Source organism: Caretta caretta, chromosome 9 (assembly GCF_965140235.1).
Source record: "Caretta caretta isolate rCarCar2 chromosome 9, rCarCar1.hap1, whole genome shotgun sequence".
Lineage (NCBI taxonomy): Eukaryota > Metazoa > Chordata > Testudines > Cheloniidae > Caretta > Caretta caretta.
In genome coordinates this window covers 84980377-85003569 of record NC_134214.1, presented here as the reverse complement: position 1 = coordinate 85003569, position 23193 = coordinate 84980377, and positions in this window count along the sequence as shown.

Below are 23193 nucleotides of genomic sequence, written 5' to 3'. Positions count from 1 at the left end.
TCAGCTAACCCACTGAGCCATCACCAGGCTGACTTTCAGGAGATTCTCTCTCTATTTTAGTTAGTATAAACTGAACCACGGAGCTGAGCACCCTCCACTCCCATTGACTTCATTTTGTGGGATCAGGCCCACTTCTGGGGTTCACAGTGAAAAACAGCATCACGCTGTGTGAATCTGCATCTCCCCACCATCAGAACTCATCACCATTAACTAAAATAGAAGAGCATTCACATTTCTGAGGAATGGTAACATCTCCCAGAGTTAAAGGAATAAGAATTGTATTGCTAATTAAAAAGAAAAATGAATTCATTTTTCTAGCGTAATAGTGAGTCAAGAACAAGACATACATATTTTAAAAGGGCGAATAACCACTAGGGGGCACCTTACTCCATAGAGTCCTTTTAATGAACTGGTAAGTGAGTAGCATTGTTTGAGTCGAGAAACTAAACGTGCAACTCTGTCCTGACTGTAATATTGATGTTGGGCCCCCAAGTATTTTACCACAGGCCCAGACTTATGCGGCAAACTAGTGAATGTTCCTATTTTTCTCAATAATTGTCCTGTCAAAAACCCTAAAGAGGTTCTGTGTAATAATATGGACTCAAAGTGGATATTGCTGTGCCTTATCTTTGGTGAACCAGCATGGAAAAACAAGAGCAACCCTGAAGGAAAGCTCACTTCCCAGAGGCATCCTACAACACCTTAATGAGAAAGAGAGGGATTGATCAAGAGGAGTTTCATATCCATTATTCTTAGCAGGTATATGATGTAGAGGAAGAATCATTCTGTATTATACAGCACCTATTCTCTTCACTCACCATGAAATTAATACAAAAATATCTTTAGTGCAATTCTGTGGGAATTTTTGATGCTTGACTCTGTGTTTTCCTTTACATAACAGACTTTAGAATCAGATACAGCATCAGGTATTTCGCCTCTGTAAAGACCAGGTTCAATCCTTGTTATGTCAATAAAGGGAAAGAGTTACTTGCTTGAGCAAGAGTTGTAGGATTGGGGCTAATCCTGCAAATGGCCGAGTTCAACTGTAAAAGAAGTTGAAAGTACTAACTTGGCAAGACTGGGCCCAAAGTTAGTGCTTTGTTGCTTTGGCATTGAACTCTAGTTTTCCACTCTCCGATGTTATATTTTTTAAAAAATAATAGGAAATGCTAGAAAGAAAGGAGTCTGTAAAATCCCTTTGGTTCTGAAAACTAAACTCCAGTGCCTTGACCGTTTGCTGAAGTACGCAACAGGAGAAACTGCACTTACCATAATCAGCTCATTTTCATAATTAGATGGAACTAATGTACTATAATAGGTGTTAGGTAGCTGGGAAACTATTCTACGTGGTCTCCAAACAAACAAACCTCATAAAACAAAACATCTACAAGTGTTACTTGCATGTTGCTTCTAGCACACAAACACATTACTACACATCACCCAGCAAACACATCTACATTCATGTCTAAATGCAAACAACTACATGGATGCAGTGTTAATGTTGCAGGAATAAACATTCAAAAGGGAGGAAATGTGGAAGTGAAGGTTCAGTGCACAAATTAAACCCTGCCTCCTTCCACAAATGCATTACGGTATTACCAACCCCAAGCATTCAAAAATCATGAGTCAGGCCCACAAATCATGAGATTGGCTTACAAATCATGAGATTTTAAAAAATAATAAAGATGAGGCTCTTTTTATTTGCCTTCTAACTTGTGAGCCTTTAGGCTTAGCGTTTCCAAACTTTCCTCTGCAAACACTGAGGTAGAAACTTACTTTTTATGTTTTTATTTTATTTTTATCAATTAAAGCTGAGTTTCTGGTGTTCTCACTTAACTCCAGGAGCTGGGGCTTTAAGAAAAATACTAAATATTACAAGACTCATGATAAAATCAGAGAACACTGCACTCTGATTCAGTAATTATGTGATCACATACTTCTTTACAAATAATATAAAATAATAGATTTTTTTCTACAACTGTAGTTAACTAGAGATTGCACTGTTAAATACTTTCCCTCTTCCACCTTCCATCTTGTCTGTTTAGATTGCAAACTCTCTGGGGCAGGGACTGTCTCTTACTATGTACAGTGCCTTGCACAATGAGCCCCTGATTTCGATTGCTGCTTCTAGATGCTATTGCAGTGTAAATAATAAAGACAATATTAAGTTGGTGTTATACACTAAGTACAATTTGCTTGCCATCAGTTTTACCTTGCTCATTTCAAACACAGGGCTTGATCCTGATTGGTGTAAGCAGCCACAACTCAACACTGAAGCTAATGGGAGTTGCAGGTGCTCAGCAACTCTCAGGGTCAGGGCCTTAAAATTTACCAGTAACTTTTCAATTTTTAAAATTTTTCCAATGAGCTCAGTCTTGAGGTTCAGATTTAAGAATCTTGGGCCAGATCCTCAGCTGGTGTAAATCAGTGTAGCTCTAGTGACCTCAGTGACACTACACAAATTTATGCCAGCTGAGGATCTGAGCATCCCCTTCTCTTACACTGCTGTCATCCTGGGCAAGCAGTTTGCGTCGCTCCTGTCACCATCCTCGCAAATTAATTTCAAGCTCTACAAAAGTGTTATTTCCCATCATTTCCTGTTAGTCTCTGATTGTCCAAGTAACATCCATCCTCATCCTTCATTGTCATCTTCCCCAGGATACCTGCGTATTGCTACATTTCTCGCCAACTCACAGGTTTATTACTCAGGCACTTGCCACCCACCACTTCTCATCCATGGCAATTTGAATTACCACTGAAATGACAAAACCAATACAAACACTCATTATGTGCTTTCATTTGATAATGTGTGTTCACCTAACCCATTATCTCTCCTAGTCATATTGAAAAGGCAGGTACTTGGTCTTACAATTTTTGTAACACATCCTCCTCATGCAATAAATACCTCAAGGTTAGGGCCAACTTCTTGTATAATCTCGATTAATTACACAGGGCAACTCAGTGCAGTAAGAATACTGACGCACAAACCATAATTCCCGAACCTTTCATAAAATATTATCCAACTTGAAAGCAGCCATGAAGTCAAACAGAAAAAAATAATAATTTTGATCCAAACTGAGGGATCCATCCTATCTGATCTGCCTAGCAAATTCTAAGCAAAGATCAGAAATAGACAAAAGAAACGCAGTTCCTTCTAAACTTATTTTCCAGTGGTGTTTATAAAATGTCTTTATTGTAACCTCACTGGGGCAGGGACTGTGTTTTTGTTCTGTGCTTGTACACTGCCTAGGACACTAGGCTCTGCCTATGACTAGGGCTCCTAGTCATGTATTGTATGCTAGCGCAATACAAATAATAGTAATAATTAATAACAATTTATTTGTGAAATATACTCAATACAGAGTAATATGGAATTGGTACAATATTGACACGTGGAGCTGAATTCTCTGTTGGTGTAAATGAACGGAACTTCCTTGAAGCTAGTCGTACGCTTCCCATTTATAGCAGCATAGAGCTTAGCTCCTAATGTAATCTGTTGAGTCCAACCAACATATGTGATTATTCTAGCATTTATGCACTCTTGCTTTTGTTTCTATGATCTATTTGGCCAAATTAATCCCTGGTGTGAATTCACTGATTTCAGTGGCATTGCATTGGGGACAACTGTGGCTCTCTCTTTAACACAACTTTAAATAACACAGAACTACTGGGTTTTCTTTAAAGTTTTCCAGGTCAAAATAGATCTAGCTGAAGTATTGCCAACTCTCTGGAGAGACACAGGATTTTGACTGAGGCTGGAGACTGGAGCCCAGTCTAACAATGATGTGACAAGCTCCAGAAGCGCCTAGCAAATTTGAACCTTTGTGTTGGCTGTCTGCCCCATTTGCCCATCTCAGGGCCTGGGGCAGAATACCAATCAGATCTGCTGCAGGCAGAGCTCCCTCCCCATAGAAACCTGAAGAATTCTCAGAGGAGGGGGAGCTGAAGAGCCCAGCACCTCAGGGAGATGCCTCCCCTCCTGAGAGCAAAGTGGACAGGACGGTTCCTCCCCATGCAACGCCTGGCCTTGGAGGGGGTTGAAGACATCCTGGAGCTGCCCCTCCTAGTTTGGAAGTGAGGAGGGAACCCTGCTCCAGCCCCCTGCCCCAAGGCATGGGAGGGGGGAAGAACCGCAGGAGGAGCAGAGGTGAGGCTGGTGGGCAGACCTGATGTGGGGCAGAACTGACTGTGTGGGGGAAGAATTAATTGCTGGGCAGAGGATGGGCAGATCCGAGGGTGAGAGCTCCTTATGCTGGGGTGAGAATCACCTTACCCACTACCTTTTGGAGTGTGGCCTACACTAATTTTCTCTCTTTTACCTATGCCCTGTGGAGATGGGCCGGGAGAGTTCAAAAACCAAAAGATAAATCAAAAGCCCCTCACATTATAGTCTTTTTAAAAAAACTCATGTTTTTTGGATCTGACACATGATTTTTTATCTCTAGAGTTTGGTCATATTTAACATACTCATTTTCCAAATTGTTTTCTCATCACGTCTTAAGGTGCTTACTTCCGGAGTCCGAATAAATTCCTTGCCCAGAAGCTGCTGAGTAAGGGCCTCTAATCTAATTCCCATTAAAGTCAATGAAAAAACTTCCATTGCCTTCATTGGATAGTAGATCAGCCTCTAAGCTACTATATCTGCTCCCCAACTACCCATCTATGCATAACCAAAAACAAAAATACAGAATTGCATAATCATTTCTGCATTTCTCATACACAGAAGCTACTTTGTTATGGAATTTGTGCATTTAATATAGTGACTAATAACTAATGCCTGAGGACAAGGCATTGTTGAGTCTGTTTATGTTTGCTATTATGGCCCTGATCCTGGAAATAAGCATGTGCTCACATTTACTTTGAAATCAGAGTACTCACAGTAGTAAAGTTAAGGATGAGCGTAAGTGTTTGCAGAATTGGGACCTAAGTGAGACAATGTGTTATAGCTTAGTTCAGTTTATATGGGTCTGCACTCTCTGTTCCCATTGTTTGAACACACAAACCTCTGGTGCAGGAGGAATCCACTCTCTACTTCACATTAGAGCTCACTGAAAAGTTAAAACAAATGTTTTCACAAGGATAAAAATTGAAATTCTAAGTTGCTTCCATTTCATGGGGCTCAAAACAAGCCCTTTTTTCAATATTTTTTCCACATTTTAAATTTTTATTGAAAACACCAAAACTGTTATTTAAACGGCAAACAATTAAAAAAATATGTAGATAATGATTGAGATAATGTGTTTGATAAGTTTCAATAACAATGTCAATAATGTGAAAAATTTAGCAAAAAAAGCCAAAATTCCAGTTTTGTTGTGAATGTTTGTTTCGAAAAAAAATGATCTTCTCTTGAAAATAAAGAGGTGGAAGAAACTGACCAGGGCTGACCAGACCCTGAAAACAATGAGCCATTTCCAAATTACTATTCCATGTGTGCCATATATCCCCCTACTTTCATGTGAACTAGGGAAATAGCCCAGGGTGAAGAGTTATTTCCTCCTAGTCAACAAGGAGTTAAACATTTCTATCAGCCTTGCCCCGGCACATTAAAAAATATTTTCTAGAACTGCAGGGGGAGATCCCAACCAAGATCTAGTACGTCTTGTGACAGGGTCGGGTCGGATGACTACAGGAGAGTAATTTTTTTTTTTGAAGCAAAAAAGGTATTTTTTTATTTGCATAACACACTTAGAAAACAAAACAACAACATATGCAATGTGTAACACAACAACCAATCACAATTGTTTTCTCATTAGCTTCAGGGGAGGGAAGTGTTCAAGCTCTCCCGGGCCCAGAGCGGGGGGTTTCCTCGACTCTTGTGGTCTTCCACCCTTCCGAGTTACCTGGTGGTCCAGAGCAAGGGGGCTTCATCGACTCTCAAGGTCTGCCACCCCCTTGAGTTACCTGGCGCCACGCCCGAGTGTCACCAACAATTCCCTCCTCTGAAAGCACCCAACAAAAGGGGCAGGCTGTGGGGTGGACAACCCGGGGGGGGGCACATGCACCCACGTGTGAAAGGACCCCTCTAAGGTGGTGGTGTCTGCAGCAGCAATGCCTGGGGCTGGGGTCCCTTACTCTCTCCCCCAATCAAAGGGTCAAAACAAAGGGAGCCGGATGGGGACACCGAGCAGAGAGCCTCGGACAGCGCCCACCGCTCCTCAAAAGCATCAATGGAATCGGTGGACGCCGCCCAGAGGAACTCTGCCGGGATATGTGAACGAACTGAAGATCAGAAACGGCCCCACAGTCACAGGAAACTCCATCAGCCAACCTCCTCTCTCTGGTTTTATAGATGGCTGTTTTAGCCAAAGCTAGGAGGAGGTTAACCAGGAGATCCCGCGGCTTGGTGGGGCCACGGATGGGGAGTGTATAGATAAAGAGGTGGGGGGAGAAATGAAGCCAAAAGCGCAAAAGAATATTTGTGAGGAGCCGAAAAAGAGGCTGCAATCTGGCACACTCTAAATAGACGTGCGCCAGGGTTTCCCTCACGTTGCAAAAAGGGCAAGTCTCCGGAAGGGAGGTAAAACGTGTCAAAAACACGCCCGTGCTCACAGCCCCGTGAAGGAGCCGCCAACTGATGTCCCCGACGGGCCTCGGGACCAAGGTGGAGTACAGGCTGGCCCACCGAGGTTGCTCACCCTCCAAAGGTGGTAAGAGATCTCGCCACTTTGTATCGGGGCGGGACACCAGGGTGCGGGCATGAAGGGTATGAAGCGTGAGTGTATATAAATATTGCCGTGATGCAACTTGAAAACCGACCGGTTGCAGTTCATGCAGCCGGCTCGCAGTGAAAGGATGAGGGGTTTGTTGGGATCGGCAGGGTAGGGGCCCGATGGAAAGGTCCGGCGGGCCTGGGGTAGAGGATGGGCGGGGTGGGCCCTCGCGCAAGGCTCGGTTGACATAAGCCTGAGCAGCGGGGGTCAAAGCGGCCTTCACCTCCTGAAGTACGCGCCGGGGGGTACGAGGGCTGGAGAGCCCCATGCGCCGAGCGAGCATCAGGGGATCCAGCCAATCTCTCCGGTCATAGTCCAGGAGGTCTCCGACCCTCGTGACTTCCGCCAGGACCAACCTCTGGCGCACCAGGCGAGACTCCGCCGCCTGCACACGGAGTTGGGGATTGTGCAGCAGGGGCTCCATGAGGAGATCTGCTCCCACGGTGGCCACCACGGACCTGGTCGTTAGAAACAGTTTCCAGGTCCGGAGGAGGTCCTGGTAGAAGACCAGCAGCCCGGAGAGGTCTCGCGGAAAACCTCTCGGACAAAGATAAAAGAGCTGCCGGTCGTATCGGAGCCCTTGGAAGCGGCGCAGGAAGGCGTGCGCCAGTATGCTCCACGCCGAACTACTTGCACTATAAAAGAGCCTCTGCAGAGCCTGGAGGTGGAAAACACGGACCTGAGTGTACAGACACTTCAGGCCCTGCCCTCCTTCCTTCAGGGGTAGATGAAGAACTCCAACAGGGGCCCAGTGCATTCCTGACCAGAAGAACTCTAGAATCAATCTCCGGAGGTAGGTCAGGAAACCCGGGGCCGGGGCCAGGGTGTTGAGCCGGTACCAGAGCGTGGACAGGACTAGTTGGTTAAGCACCAGTGCTCTCCCTCGGAGGGAGAGACATCGGAGTAGCCTCGTCCATCTCCGGATCCGCTCTATCACCCCGCCCTCTAAATTTTGCCAGTTCTCCGGTGGGGAAGGGTGCGTGGCGGAAAGGTAAACGCTGAGATAGAGCAGTGGACCCGCACTCCACCAGATGGTCTGAAGCGCGGGTGGGAGGGAGCTTACCTGCCGCCAGTCCCCCACCGCCAAGCCAGAGCTCTTGACCCAGTTGACTCGGGCGGAGGAGGCTGCCGAATAGATGGCCTGGCATGCCTCCACGCGTGCCAAGTCGCCCGGGTCCTGGACCACGAGAAGTATGTCATCGGCATACACCGACAGGACCAGCCGCAGCTCCAGCTCCCGCAGCACCAACCCTGTCAACCTCCTGCGGAGGAGACAGAGGAAGGGCTTGATCGCCAGAGCGTACAGCTGGCCCAAGAGGGGGCACCCCTGCCGTAATTCCTCGCCCGAAGCTGAATGGTTCGGTCAGGGTCCAGTTGAGCTTAACCAGACACTCTGTGGAAGCGTACAGCACCCGGAGAAAACCCACAAACTGGGGTCCGAAGCCAAACGCCCGCAGAGTGCTCAGGAGGTACCCGTGGTCCACCCTATCAAAAGCCTTCTCCTGATCTAGGGACAGGAGGGCGAACGACAGACCCTCTCTACGCCCGAGTTCCAAAAGGTCCCGAACTAGAAATAGTTTATCAAAGATACTGCGGTCCGGGACAGTGTAGCTCTGGTCTGGATGGATCACGTCCGCCAGCACGGACCCTAGCCGCAGCGAGATTGCTTTTGCTACAATTTTGTAGTCCATGCTGAGGAGCGAGACGGGACACCAATTTTGTAAATCGCGGAGGTCCCCCTTCTTCGGCAGTAAGGCGAGCACAGCTCGCCTGCACGAAAGAGGGAGGACCTCGTTCTGCAGAGACTCGGCCCAGACGGTGACTAGGTCTGGGCCAAGGACGTCCCAAAACACGCGGTAGAACTCCACGGTCAGCCCGTCCATGCCTGGAGACTTATTAGTGGGCATACGACGGAGGGCTTCCGAGAACTTGGCCAGAATGAGAGGCAACTTTAGCCGGTCTTGGTTGCTCGCGCTGACCATAGGGAGCTCCTCCCAGAGCACTCTGCAAGCCCCAGAGTCGGTCGGATCTGGGGAGAAAAGACTTGCGTAGACGTCTCGGGCCCTCCCGCACATCGCCACCAGTTCCATGAGGGGGGTGCCGTCTTCTGCCAGGAGGCAGGTGACATGTTTCTTGGCCCCCCTCGTTTTCTCCAGGGCATAGAAGAAACGGAAGCCGCGATCCATCTCCCGAAGGAGGCGGTTGCGGGATCGAACAAAGGCGCCCCGGGCCCGACTGTCCTCGAGGGCCCGGAGCTCCTCCCGCTTCTCCCGGCACGCTCCGCAGAGGAGCGGGTCCTCGGGGCTGGCGGCCAGACGTCTCTCCAGCTCTAAGACCTCCCGTTCCAACTGCTCTATTGCCGCATTTCTCCGTTGGCTGGTGCCCCGGGTGTAGTCGCGGCAGAAAAGCCTGGCACACACCTTCCCCAGGTCCCACCATCGCTGCGCCAAGGGAAAAGCATGCCGCTGCCCTCGCCAGGCCAGCCAGAATTCCTGGAAGGACATCACGAAGCCCTCATCCTCCAACAGGCTGTTGTTAAAATGCCAGTAGGCTGGCCCCGGCCTCTCCACACAGAGGGAGGCTGTCACGGTGGATAGATGATGGTCAGAAAATGGGGCCAGCCGAATGCTGGAGGAGTGGGCTTGTGAGAGATGGAAGCATGATAAATAAATACGGTCCAACCGGGAGTGGCTCGACCAATGGGCTTCCACCTGGACAAAGGTGAACATGGAAGTGTCATCCGGGTGGTGGTCGCACCAGATGTCCACTAGGGAGTGATGTTCGACTATCTCCCAGAGGGTATCCGCGGTGGCCGGGCACTGCTCGGTCCCCGAGCGGTCCTGTTCCTCGAGGGTGGTATTAAAGTCCCCTCCCAGGACCAGGCACTCGTGAGAATCTAAGGTGCCAAGGAAGGCGGACGCCCGCTGGTAGAATTGCAGCCGCTCTGGGCCCGATGTCGGGGCATAGACGTTAATGAGCCCCTCCATACGGACCCGGAGATGCAGCAGGTGACCTGGCATGGCCTCGGCGACCCCTAGCATCTCGGGCCGTAGGTCAGGGGAGAACAGGGTCACCACTCCAGCCTGTTGAACTGTGGCATGGCTAAAGTAGACCCTGTGCCCCCACTCCAGCCGTCAACTGTCTTAGGCGGTCAGGTCCATATGGGTCTCCTGCAGGAAAACCACAGAGTACCCTCCCTCCCGAACGAAGGAGAGCACCTGGGACCTGCGGAGAGCCATCCTACAATCCCGGGTGTTCAACATTGCGATGGTGAGAAGTGTCATGGGGAGGGTCGGGGGAGTCCTCACTGGCAGGGATGCTTGCATCTCCCAGCGGGCCACACAGCAGTCCATGACCCATCCCGTAGGTGAGTAATTTTTCATGGAAGACGCGGACCAGCCAGTAGGCCGCGGCATCCTGCTTCCCCATCTCTTTACCTTCCCCCATGAGGGCCCTTGTAGTCCGGAGGATTTGAGAAAAGTCCCCCCATCGCTGGAGAGCAAGTTGTACCTTGTTGTGGGAGCCACGGACATCCTCTAAAAACTTCTGCAGCTCTCCTCACAGCTCATGGGGGGATGGGGTTATGGCTTCCCGGTTGTTCCCTGGCAGGGCCCTTCGTGCAGCCCTGTGGTCCACTACAATGGACAAGCAGGGTGCGGACCCCTGACGGGGTGCCTGATGGGCTGGAGCTTCTAGGCCCGCCTCAAGCTCTGGGACGACAGGGGGCGCTGGAGGGAAAATAGCAGCTCCTAATGGGTCGGGGCAGGAGAACACAAAGGCCACTCCCTGGGGGTCATCATTTGGGAAAGGGAAGGAGATAGCCCCGGGGGTGGCAATGACATTGCAGGAGGTAAATTGGATAGGGGTAGGGGCAGGGGCAGAGGCAGGGGCAGAGGCGAGGTTCTGGGTTTCGGGAGGCAAGCAGCTGGATGGTGGCGCCTCCCGATCAGGCTCAAGAGTTAAGGGGGTGGGGAGGGAGCTCTCAGTGACACTAGGCGCGCGCTCTGTGGTGGATTTAGCGACCACAGCATCAGGAGGTGGATTATCTTCTATAGGGCCCCTACCCGGGAAGGAAGTCGATTGCTCCACACCAACGGGGGTGCTCCTGGCGACTCGTGTCCCGGCCGCGTGGCACTGGCTGTCACTTGAGCAGGCTCGGTGGTCATCAGCGGGGTGCCATCAGCGGCTGGGTCGGTGGAGGAGTCCAGGGGCTCCTCGGAGGTGGGAGCGGAAGCAGCAGTTAAGGGGAGGGAGCATGGGGAAAAGAGGGGTGGAGTGAGGTCACCCAGATCGAGATTTGCTGGCAAAAGGTCGTCCTCCCCCTGGGTAACTGGGGTCAGATCTAAGGCCTCGATCTCCTCGAACATGGAGGAGAGGACACTTTCCGCTGCCCCGGGGTTCTCCCCGGCGGCACCTGCCACGATGGTTGCCTCGGAGTTCACGGGGGCTTCGGGTAGCGTCAGGACAGAAGGGGCTTCCTTGAGGGTCTCGGAGGGGAGGGTCTCCCATGGAGGGGAGACACTACCCTCCGGTGCTGCCACGTCTTTCCCAGCTGACACCGGTGGATGGGACGCACTCGTGGGCAAAGCGGAAGGTTCGGCATCGGTGCCTCCCTTCCTGGTCTTCCGGGGGGCCTCCACCTCCCGTAGATGAGGCGGAGCTCGAGCCTTCCACTTGCCTTGCTTCCCCTGGACTAGGGCCCAGCCCTCCATGGCATCATCTGGGGGCTAGTTAGCAGGGGTCGTGTCAGGGGGAAAAGGTGATGGCTCAGGGACTTGTGGGGGGGGGGGGGGAAAGGGGGGGCAGCATAAGGGAGGGAGGATTCTCCCTGGGGCAGGCTCTCTCCCATGCCTGGTGGTATCTCTGCCACACCCTCCTCTATAGCCCCCGCTAGATTGTCAGCAGTGAGGGCAGGGCTCTCCTGCTCGTCTGGGCGTCGCAGGGGAGGTGCCCCTTGGGCCTGAATGGGAGTAGTGGTGGTCCGAAGAGGAGGGGGGCGGGTTCGGGTACCGGGCGGCCAGGGGCATCGGCAATGATGGGGCCAATGTCCTGCTGGGTCTCGGGGATCCCAGGTGCCCCTCCTTGCCGGGCTAAGGGGCAGTCCCTCCGGACATGCCCCAACGCCCGGCAGAGGTAGCACCGGGCTTCCCCCGTGGAAAAGTACACCCGGTAACGGGCCCCCTCGTGGGGGACTAGGAAGGACCCTTCGAGCGCCACTCTGTCACGCGCCGCTGACAGCAGTAAAAGTTGCACTTGCTGGTGGAAGGAAAAAATGTGATGGAGGGTGGGGTCCTTGCAGCCCAACAGGAGAGGACTGATAACAGAAACAGGTTTCCCCAGGATGGAAAGGGCAGGTAGCAGGGCAGCACTGGGGAGAAAAGGAGGAACAGAGGTCAGGACCAGGTGGATGCCCTGGTCCTCTAGCGCCTCTAGGGGGACAAACACCCCCCCCGCCACTGCCAGGCCCCTCTCCACAGCTTCCTGGGCGGCAGCCTCCAATGCTAAGAAGAAAACGAACTTTCCATACAATTTGGAGGCCACCACAATGGCCGAGGGCCCCACCACCCTCGCCAACGCCCACACGTAGGTCTCCACGTGGGGCGAGGTGGGCACCAGGAGGCATCAGACACCGTGTTTCCTTGTCATGGTGGGAAAGGGGCCCCGGCCGCTATTAATGGTGGCGGAGGCGGTGGGCGGGAGAGATGATGAGGCGGCAGGCGGGGGGGCTGCTGCCGCACGGGCATACGTCCTGGGGGCTGAGGGAGGGACATCCACAGAGCTGGTGGAGGGGGCAGCGGGGGAGGACGCCGTGGTCGGTGGCGGGGCTGCAGCAGTGGGGGTGCCCCTGCCATGGGGGGCCCCGTGGTTTTAGCGGGGCCCTTCTTCTTGCCTTGGCCTTTCCCACCGGCTGGGGGGACTTCCCTAGAGTCTGGGGAGGCAATGGGCATGGCAGTGGCGGAGGTCACCCCGGTGCCCTCCATTGCCGATGCCCCAGCGGGGACGGTGGCAGGTGATTAACAGGAGTTGGGGTCAAGTAGAAAGGAATAAGTTGTGGGGTGGACAATTTGGGGGGGGCCACATGAACCACACCGTACACTTGTCCAGAGAGTCCTGTTTGGTTGGCTGGTGCTTCTGGCCCATGCGATGGAATCAGGGCGAGCAGCTGAGTCCAGGGACAGATGTTAGTCCACCAGCAAAGATGGTGGAGTGAGGGGGTGAAAATTGTAGTGTGGGGGTTGGGAGGACACAGATGGATCGGGGGGAAGCTCCGTGCCACACCCCCTGTGTCCCTACAAACACAGTCAAGGCCTCCCCCCACATGAGAGCACAGTTCGAAAGTTACTCAGTCTTAGGCCCCCTCCACGGCGATTTGTAGATTCCCCAGGCGGTGTTCCTCCGGTGGACGGCTTTTTCTCTGTCTGTTCCAGGCTTTCTTTTTTGCTTTCTAGAAATGCTGGAGCAAGTGATAAGATTCCTCTCGACTGGAGACGGGTCCGCAGACAAACAGCAAGCGTCTAGGTCTGGGTCCTTCCACTCCCCCCCCACCAAGCGGGGATTTCAGCTGGAGTGGCAGCAGCGTCTGAGGGCGGGCAGGGGGCTAACAGCCGGCTGGCAGCCAGCCAGCACTCTAGCAACAGCAGAGAAAGAAAAAAAAAACAACAAAAAGAAAGGAAAGGGGGAAAAGTGTCTAGGGCGGTCAGGGGGGAAGCCAAAAACAGGAGCAAAAAGCAAGGAAAGCCTAGGCCAGAGGGTGGCAGCAGGAGAGCAGGCTACGTAGGGCCCTTTTCCTGGGTAAGGTAACAGGGAAGGTTTTTTTTTTTTTTTTTAATCACAGTATTTTTAATAAAAGCAAGAAAGAATACATAAAACATTATAAAATACAATAGAATTATATCTAGGAATGAGGTGGGGCAGCAAAATAAAAGACATGGAATATGTAGATCATGTAACAGTTACAATGTAATAGATGTGTATATATTGTGACAGGGTCGGGCCAGATGGCTACAGGAGATTAACAGAGGCAGATATATTAGCCCCAGGTTAAGTAGGTCCTTTTTCCCTGGGTAAGGTAACAGGGAAGGTTTTTTTTCATGTTTTTGTATATTTATTTCTACAACCATGATGGCTAAAAAACACACTATTTCATTTCAAACAAAATTGTACAATTAGGAACCACTGAATGTTCCCCACAACACACAGTTTTTTAACAGTTGTAACTTCTCTTCTTCCCCCTCACCTACTATTAAGGATAGATTGCACAAAGAAGAACTTCTCCGATAGATAGCAGTACATGAAGCTGTAACAATCTGCTCATCGAAGGCAGATATATTAGCCCCAGGTTAAGTAGGTCCTTTTTCCCTGGGTAAGGTAACAGGGAAGGTTTTTTTTCATGTTTTTGTATATTTATTTCTACAACCATGATGGCTAAAAAACACACTATTTCATTTCAAACAAAATTGTACAATTAGGAACCACTGAATGTTCCCCACAACACACAGTTTTTTAACAGTTGTAACTTCTCTTCTTCCCCCTCACCTACTATTAAGGATAGATTGCACAAAGAAGAACTTCTCCGATAGATAGCAGTACATGAAGCTGTAACAATCTGCTCATCGAAGGCAGATATATTAGCCCCAGGTTAAGTAGGTCCTTTTTCCCTGGGTAAGGTAACAGGGAAGGTTTTTTTTCATGTTTTTGTATATTTATTTCTACAACCATGATGGCTAAAAAACACACTATTTCATTTCAAACAAAATTGTACAATTAGGAACCACTGAATGTTCCCCACAACACACAGTTTTTTAACAGTTGTAACTTCTCTTCTTCCCCCTCACCTACTATTAAGGATAGATTGCACAAAGAAGAACTTCTCCGATAGATAGCAGTACATGAAGCTGTAACAATCTGCTCATCGAAGGCAGATATATTAGCCCCAGGTTAAGTAGGTCCTTTTTCCCTGGGTAAGGTAACAGGGAAGGTTGCAGAACAATCAGGAACCTTCTGGAGACAATTTAGACAGACAGGCTGATTAGAACACCTGCAGCCAATCAAGAAGCTGCTGGAATCAATTAAGGCAGGCTAATCAGGGCACCTGGGTTTAAAAAGGAGCTCACTTCAGTTTGTGGTGTGTGTGTAAGGAGCTGAGAGTGAGAACACATACTGTTGGAGGACTGAGGCGTACAAGCATTATCAAACACCAGGAGGAAAGTCCTATGGTTAGGATAAAGAAGGTGTTGGGAGGAGGCCATGGGGAAGTTACGCAGGGAGTTGTAGCTGTCACACAGCTGTTCCAGGAGGCACTCTAGACAGCAGCATTCCACAGGGCCCTGGGCTGGAACCCGGAGTAGAGGGTGGGCCTGGGTCCCCCCCCCTCCCAACTCCTGGTCAGACACAGGAGGAGTTGACCTGGACTGTGGGTTCATGAAAATGGCCAAACTGAGGGATGCCGTGAAGTTCCAAGGTGAGCAAATCCACCAATAAGCGCAAGACCCACCAAGGTAGAGGAGGAACTTTGTCGCAGTCTATAGATGTATTTTGTCTCCTTTGAAAGTATTAAAATATCCAAGTGTCTCCCTCTGTCCTTCACTTACTCTAGAGAAATATACTATGCAAATATCCTTAACTATTAGGGGTGGTTGCTTTGCCATGTTATAAGGGTTATCGCCGTTCTGGAACACATTCTTTATCTTATTAATTATCAATGGCTGTATGGTCCAGATCTGTGAACCAACTGGTAAGCAGAGTCTTTGATCAGTTATTTAGTCATCCATTTCCCTTGCTTTGTCTGAACAGTACCTCGTTGTTTTTTAGATGATAAATGTTGTATCCTTTGTCATAAGTTTAACAAGTCATACTTGAGAGATCAAACACTGGATGCATCTTATGTGGATGCACTTTATCTAATTCTTTTAATGGTTATTTCCCCCCCCCCCCCCTTTTTTTGGTAGAAATAATTTCCACATCTTCATCCCTGCTCTATTCAAAATGTATTCAAGTATCCTGAACTCTTTATGATAAAGAGTCTGATCCTGTTCCCACTGAAGTCAATTAAGTCTTACCGTTGATTTCAATGGAAACAAGATCTGTCTCAAAGCCACAACAGGACTGATGACAGGGAGCACTTATCCTGATCCCTTGCAAGAATAAATGTTTCCAAAAGTCCTGTTATTGACATTACAGGGGTTATAAGAGCACTTCCACCCACTTTCTACAGTTGAACCCAGGCTAGCTTTCTTTTTTGGAGACCCCTCAAATGTCTGTGTTTGATAAAATCTGTAACAGCCCTTGGGCTGAAGATCCTTGAGCTAAGCCAGCCCTGATTACAAGATGAACCCCATCTGAGGGGAATCGGGTGATCTAATATAAAAGGCAGGAGGAAGCTGCAGCTGGGTAGCTAAGAGGAGCAGACAGACAAATCTCTGGATGGAGTGGAGGAACTGGAACTAAGTATGAAGTGGATTATGATTTTGGATTTTATGTTGAGGACTCATTGAGGATTGTTTGGATTATTTTGTGATTAAGGACTCTGAAGTTTGTGTGGAACTTCATTTGATGTTAAACCAGCCCCAGAAAGGGGTGCTGTGAGCCACAGCAGAGTCTAAAGGGCTCCCCAGATGAGGCTATCAGGGGTAGGCTGCTTGCAGAGCAACCTTTGGCCAGATGCTCAGGAAGTGGCTACATCTCTCTATAGTCAAATATCTCCTTGCTCTTTATCGCTGCTGCCTGTCTTTTGGGCTGTAAGCTGTTCAAGGCAGGGTTTGGGTTTTCCTATATATCTGTATAATACCTAGTATGCTTTAGTTCCAATGTCATAGAATTATGGTAATTGGCTTATTTATAGCTGGAGTAAAATAGCAACTGTTTTACAGAAGTGCTTAATTAGCTGCCACGGGCAAGAAAGCTGGTATGACTAGTTCAGACTGGCTTTATAGAACTTTCCCAGCAGTGTCAGCAAAATCCATTTAATGAAACACAAGATTGCTGATCAGTCAATGAGAATTTATTCTGCCAATTAGCTATCTCTAGGGTCACTCTTGCTTAGCAACTTGGAGGAGATAATTGTATGCTCATCATGTGAAGCACAGTCCATTGTATGTCTACTGTATAAATCTTAAGTAGTTACTAACAAAAGAATGCCCTGTCTTGTCAAAACATTTAGGATCAGATTTTTGGGGTTTTTTTTAAGGCCACTTTGGGGTGCTTAAGTGGCACTAAGTAACCTTAAATGGCTGGAGAAGATGTCTCTGCTAGCAGAAAACTGGCCTCCTAGACCAGCCACTGCCCCTTCCTCCCCAGAGTAAGGGCAGGGGGTGCCATTCTGGAGATGTTGTGAAGCAGAACTCTACCCAGTTCTCATCTAGCCTAAGTTACAGCCGCTTCTGTGCGAGTCTAGCCAGGGCCAGTTTACAGCTTTCCGCTTCCATCAGCATCCCCTACTGTGCTGGAGCATTGGCTAGAGCTAGGGCAGGATGGCAAATCTGCCCCTTATGCCCATCCCACTATTAAAGAGGAATGAGCATATCTGAAGCACAGTTAACTGGTTCCTTCTGTGGATTGATCACAAAGATGCAGCACTAGCTGTATCTCGTATCCGTGTCCCTTCAATAAGCAAATTAGTCAGGTGCAGTTATAAAGTAATTCTTTAGTAGACTATACAACTAAATAGGCTAGGCCAATTTACAGGGGTCCCATCTCCTCTTAATTTACTCAGAGGCTCTTTGTCCAGCGTGTTTCTCTTCTTCCTCCATAGAAGCTGGAAAAACCATTGTCAAAATGCTCCTCAGTGTTGTCTTGTTCCTTCCTTGATTAAGATACTTGCCCGTTACAAGAACTAGCAGCAGGTTGCATTGCTGTAAACATTGGAAAGAATGGTATTGTGGCAAAATGATCCCCATCTAAACTATATGCAAAGGCATTTAAGTTAGCAAGGAATTTCCTAGGGACTCCTTGAACCAGGAGTAGTGTTACACTGGTTTCCATTAAAGTCTTTTTGTTCTGCCTTTGGAACTGTGTAGCTTTATTGGCATGTATCTCTTGTCTGCCATAGTCACCATCAGCTTTCTATTTGCTTTTGTGAGCAATTCAAGGTGTTGACTTTGATCTCTAAAGTCCTGTTTGGTTTGGACCCTTGCTTCTTTATAGATCACATCTCTCTGTGCAGCATAATAGTTGAGATCAGCTGGTATGGTCCCTAGCTATTAATGTCTGGGGCTTGTGACCAGGTGTTCAGAGAGGGAAACCCACTGTGCCATGGAAATCAATTCACCATTGTTCCCCTGTTTACTGACTTTCAGGACACAGTCTAAAGTCAGTCTCTTCACTCAGGCTTTCCTGTGAGGTCAGATAGCTGGAAAGACTCAGTGACTTTGCTGAATTTTTTATGTTGATTATAGTTTTTGCTGTGCATGTGCTGGCAGGCCCAAAGATGGGTGAATTTTATAAAGCTATAAATAAATAAACCCAGGGAGATCATTCAAGTTTGATCTTCATTCTGAATGAATCTACTATCCACGTCTTTAAAGTTTCAATTCTCTATTGTTTGCTATCCATGTAGTAATTCTTATAATCTAAGTGTGGAGAAAAAATACCTCTTCCATTTAATTGTCTGTTAATGTACTTTTATGGAAAACTCAGTCTTTTGTATAAATATTATTAGATTTTTTTTATCCTTAAAATCCATCTTCAATTTTCCTTTAACATTTAGCTGTTTCCTTTAGCATTTAATGACAACCCCCTGAAGCCACAGTTAAATGTCACAACAAAAAAAATTGGTGGTTGAATTCTTCAGAAAAAGGAAATTAAGGAGAAAAACCCTTCCTTATGCTAATCACTGATATTATTCATTCTCCTCCTCTGACAGGCAAGTTTCATTGCCACTCTGTTTAAAAACACTGATCTTTAAAAAGGTCTCACTGAAAACAGTGAGCCCGGTAAGCTAGTAATAAAATAGAACAAGAATTTCAAACTAAGTCGAGATGTTGGGTTTTTTCCCCATGTAGTCATTGCATCCCATACTAGGCGAAATCAGGGACGAATTTGGTCTGTTGTGACCATGTGTAGCTGTTTCCAAAAGACTGCCTCTTGCTGAGCACCATGCAGTAGCAGCTCTGGTCAGTGCAGACGCAGCAACAAACGGAGGAACTTCAGTAGGAACTTGAGAGGTGATTGTTCTCAGGGAAGGCTCTTTGGCTTGAAATGCACTGCTTCTGGAGTGAGGCTTCTTCCCCTATGGAAAGATGCAAGACTTGCTTTTTTTAATATGGACAAAGATGCATAGCAATTTCTATAGTGGATCAGAGCCATAGTCCATCTAGTGCAGTATCTTGTCTCCAACAATGGCTAGTATCAGATGTTTCAAAGGAACAAACCTTCCAACAGCCAAGACTCTGATCCTGCAAAACACTGCTGAAACATATGAGTAGTCCAGCTGAAGTCAATGGAACTACTCAACCTAAAAGTTAAGCATGTTTGCAGGATTGAGGCTCAAGTACAGTAAATGGTTCTAATCCTAGTATGTGAGAGGAGCCTAGAATCTTAATCTTCTTTATCATGTTTTTGAGATTGTCATAAATATAAAGGGAAGGTGTAAACCCCTTTGAAATCCCTCCTGGCCAGGGGAAAGCTCCTCTCACCTGTAAAGGGTTAAGAAGCTAAAGGTAACCTCGCTGGCACCTGACCAAAATGACCAATGAGGAGACAAGATACTTTCAAAAGCTGGGAGGAGGGAGAGGAACAAAGGGTCTGTGGCTCTCTGTATGCTGCTCTTGCCACTGACAGACCTAACCAAAAAGAAACAGCCAAATGCTGTTCAGTGGACCGGAAAGTGTCAGAAGGCCTTTAACAAGCTTAAAGCGACACTCATGTCTGACCCTGTACTAAGGGCCCCAGACTTTGACAAACCGTTCCTAGTAACCACAGATGCATCCGAGCGTGGTGTGGGAGCAGTTTTAATGCAGAAAGGACCTGATCAAGAATTCCACCCTGTAGTGTTTCTCAGCAAAAAACTGTCTGAGAGGGAAAGCAACTGGTCAGTCACTGAAAAAGAATGTTATGCCATTGTCTACGCTCTGGAAAAGCTACGCCCATATGTGTGGGGACGGCGTTTCCACCTGCAAACCGACCATGCTGCACTAAAGTGGCTTCACACCGTCAAAGAAACTAACAAAAAACTTCTTCGGTGGAGTTTAGCTCTCCAAGATTTTGATTTCGACATCCAACACATCTCAGGAGCTTCTAACAAAGTGGCTGATGCACTCTCCCGTGAAAGTTTCCCAGAATCAACTGGTTAAAATCGTCCTTGAGATGTGAAAAATATTGTTAGTCTTTATGTACTTGGTAGTATATTTAGAGATGCATGTGTCTTATTAACTCTATTTTTCCTAGAGCTCCAGGAAGAAATCCCAGCCAGTGTTTCACCCTAGCTGAGATTTGGGGGGCGTGTCATAAATATAAAGGGAAGGTGTAAACCCCTTTGAAATCCCTCCTGGCCAGGGGAAAGCTCCTCTCACCTGTAAAGGGTTAAGAAGCTAAAGGTAACCTCGCTGGCACCTGACCAAAATGACCAATGAGGAGACAAGATACTTTCAAAAGCTGGGAGGAGGGAGAGGAACAAAGGGTCTGTGGCTCTCTGTATGCTGCTCTTGCCAGGGACAGACCAGGAATGGAGTCTTAGAACTTTTAGTAAGTAATCTAGCTAGGTATGTGTTAGATTATGATTTCTTTAAATGGCTGAGAAAAGCATTGTGCTGAATAGAATAACTATTTCTGTCTGTGTATCTTTTTTGTAACTTAAGCTTTTGCCTAGAGGGGTTCTCTATGTTTTTGAATCTAATTACCCTGTAAGATATCTACCATCCTGATTTTACAGGGGGGATTTCTTTATTTCTATTTACTTCTATTTTTTATTAAAAGTCTTCTTGTAAAAAACTGACTGCTTTTTCATTGTTCTTAGATCCAAGGGTTTGGGTCTGTGGTCACCTATGCAAATTGGTGAGGCTTTTTATCCAACATTTCCCAGGAAAGGGGGGGTGCAAGTGTTGGGAGGATTGTTCATTGTTCTTAAGATCCAAGGGTCTGGGTCTGTAGTCACCTAGGCAAATTGGTGAGGCTTTTTACCAAACCTTGTCCAGGAAGTGGGGTGCAAGGTTTTGGGAAGTATTTTGGGGGGACAGACGCGTCCAAACAGCTCTTCCCCAGTAACCAGTAATTGTTTGGTGGTGGTAGCGGCCATTCCAAGGATAACGGGTGTAATATTTTGTACCTTGGGGAAGTTTTGACCTAACCTGGTAAAGATAAGCTTAGGAGGTTTTTCATGCAGGTCCCCACATCTGTACCCTAGAGTTCAGAGTGGGGGAGGAACCTTGACAGAGATACTTAAATTCATGTAATGGCAGCTACATACTACTGTGATGAGCACTTTAATAATGTGTAATTTTTAAAGGAAGCATTTTTTCTTTTACCAGATTCAGTTCTCCATACTCATTTGAACTATAGTATTTTCCTGATATGCTCAAAGGATATTTAGTACAGCTGAATCCTTTATCACATGGACACACAAAGAAACGTCTCTGGTTCTCAGAAGTGTCCTAGAAGTTGCATCAGTGTCGTCAAGAAAACAATTTTGCCTATTTGCTCTAATATGGGCAGAATGGCTAGGCTCCAGATGAAATATTAACCAAGTTTTTCTGTCTGTTGCACATAACAGATGTTTGTTTCCTTTCTCTTTTGCAGCCAGTGTTTGCCTCTATCAATGCTACAGTGTTTTTGTATGGAGGAAAACTAATTTAACCTCAGGAAACAAACGACATAAATGTTCCACTGAAAGCTGGTTCACACATCGTTATCTAAACAGACTCACTCACTTACTGCTTTATAACTAAACCTTCAGCTCACTGATTTAAAAACATGAGAATTTGACATGCTTTTTTTAAGCATTTATTTTGGATGCTTTGTGTTGACATTTAATTATCTTGATACTCCCTGGCATGTGTTCTTGCTACATTAGCTGACAGAAATATGGATAAATGGAGCAGCCTACTAACTTCTTCTTAGAAGATACATGCTAATGAGTCCACACTAGAGGAAATCGGCAAGTATGCTACTTTCTGGGCTTTTCAGTTGAGTAAACAAGCCTTTCTTTCAATTAATTAAACAAATGTACTTCATCAACTACTTAATGTGCAGAAGATCAGAATGATTAATGACAATCACTGTGGAACTGGATTTATGATGGCCCATGGAAGGTTGGACTAGGCTCACCCATTATGGCTTAGCCAGAAGGAATAGGGGCTGACCTTTGAGTTGTTCTTGGTGCAAAGGTAACCTCCCAAGTGTGAACCAGACTTACAACAAGGCAGCAATATTTGCCTGACACAATTAATACATGATAAGTGTAAGTAGTCCCAGTTTCTCAGCTAAGTGTTTATGGTGGAGACTGTCCCAGTTCCAGCAGGGCCACTGACTGTGGCCGGGAGGCAGGGCTTGGGGGAGTGGATCTGTGGGAAATCTAGGGGGGTGCTGGGCTGTGAAGGGGCAGGGAAGATCTGTGTGTGTTGGGGCACTAGGGAGTGGGTGTTCTGTGGGGGATGCTGGGCAGTTGTGGTTGGGATGTGGGCAGGGGTGGTGTTGTGCAGGGCGCTGTGCATTTGTGGGTGGGTCTGGGCATAGGGAGTCGGGGTATTTGGGAGGGGGTGGGGTGGGAGCTGTGTGGTGTGACATGGGCCCACCCCCAAGGGGAAGGAGCTTGCTGGCAGCAAAGGGCCGGGCAGGCCACTGTGCGTCTGGCAACTGCCGATTTGTAAATAGTACCCTCACATTGGGCGGAGTGGGGCTTGCCATGCCATGCCCCATTGCCTCTGGCTGGCCCATCACTCCAGGGACTGACCTCCCCACGCCATGCTCCATTGCCCTCATGGGGGGCCACAAATATGTTTGGCGCCGGATCCACAAAAGGTTAATCCGGATTTTGCCTCTGTTCCCATGGAGTCAATGGGAGACTTACAACTGACTTATTAGGAGCAGATAGGAACCTTCTTTATTCTTGGGATGGAAGACATTTATATAAATTATCCTTTTAAATTCCTATATTTTGCATTTCCTCACAGATTAAGTTTAGATCTCACTATGATAGGTGTCTGAGAAATACAATAAACTGAGCCACCGACAGGCAAGCAATCCCATGCCAAGTAATAGGAAGCACAAGCCTCAGCCATGTGTGCAAACATCAGACACAGCAATTTATTTCCTTTTAGGTGATCAATGCAATTATTGACATAAGAGATGTCTGTTTACAATGGCTTTCAGGAAAGTGATAAGATATCCAGTGAAAGGCAGAGAAGGAACAGCAAATAGGAAAGGCTTATCATTTTGCCAGTAAGAGGATTGTATGTGCATTAAAGAGTGTAAACTCCACAGGGCAGGAACCATGTGTTCTGATTTATTAACAGAGCACCATGCACATCAGCAGTAGTATGGGCCTGATTCA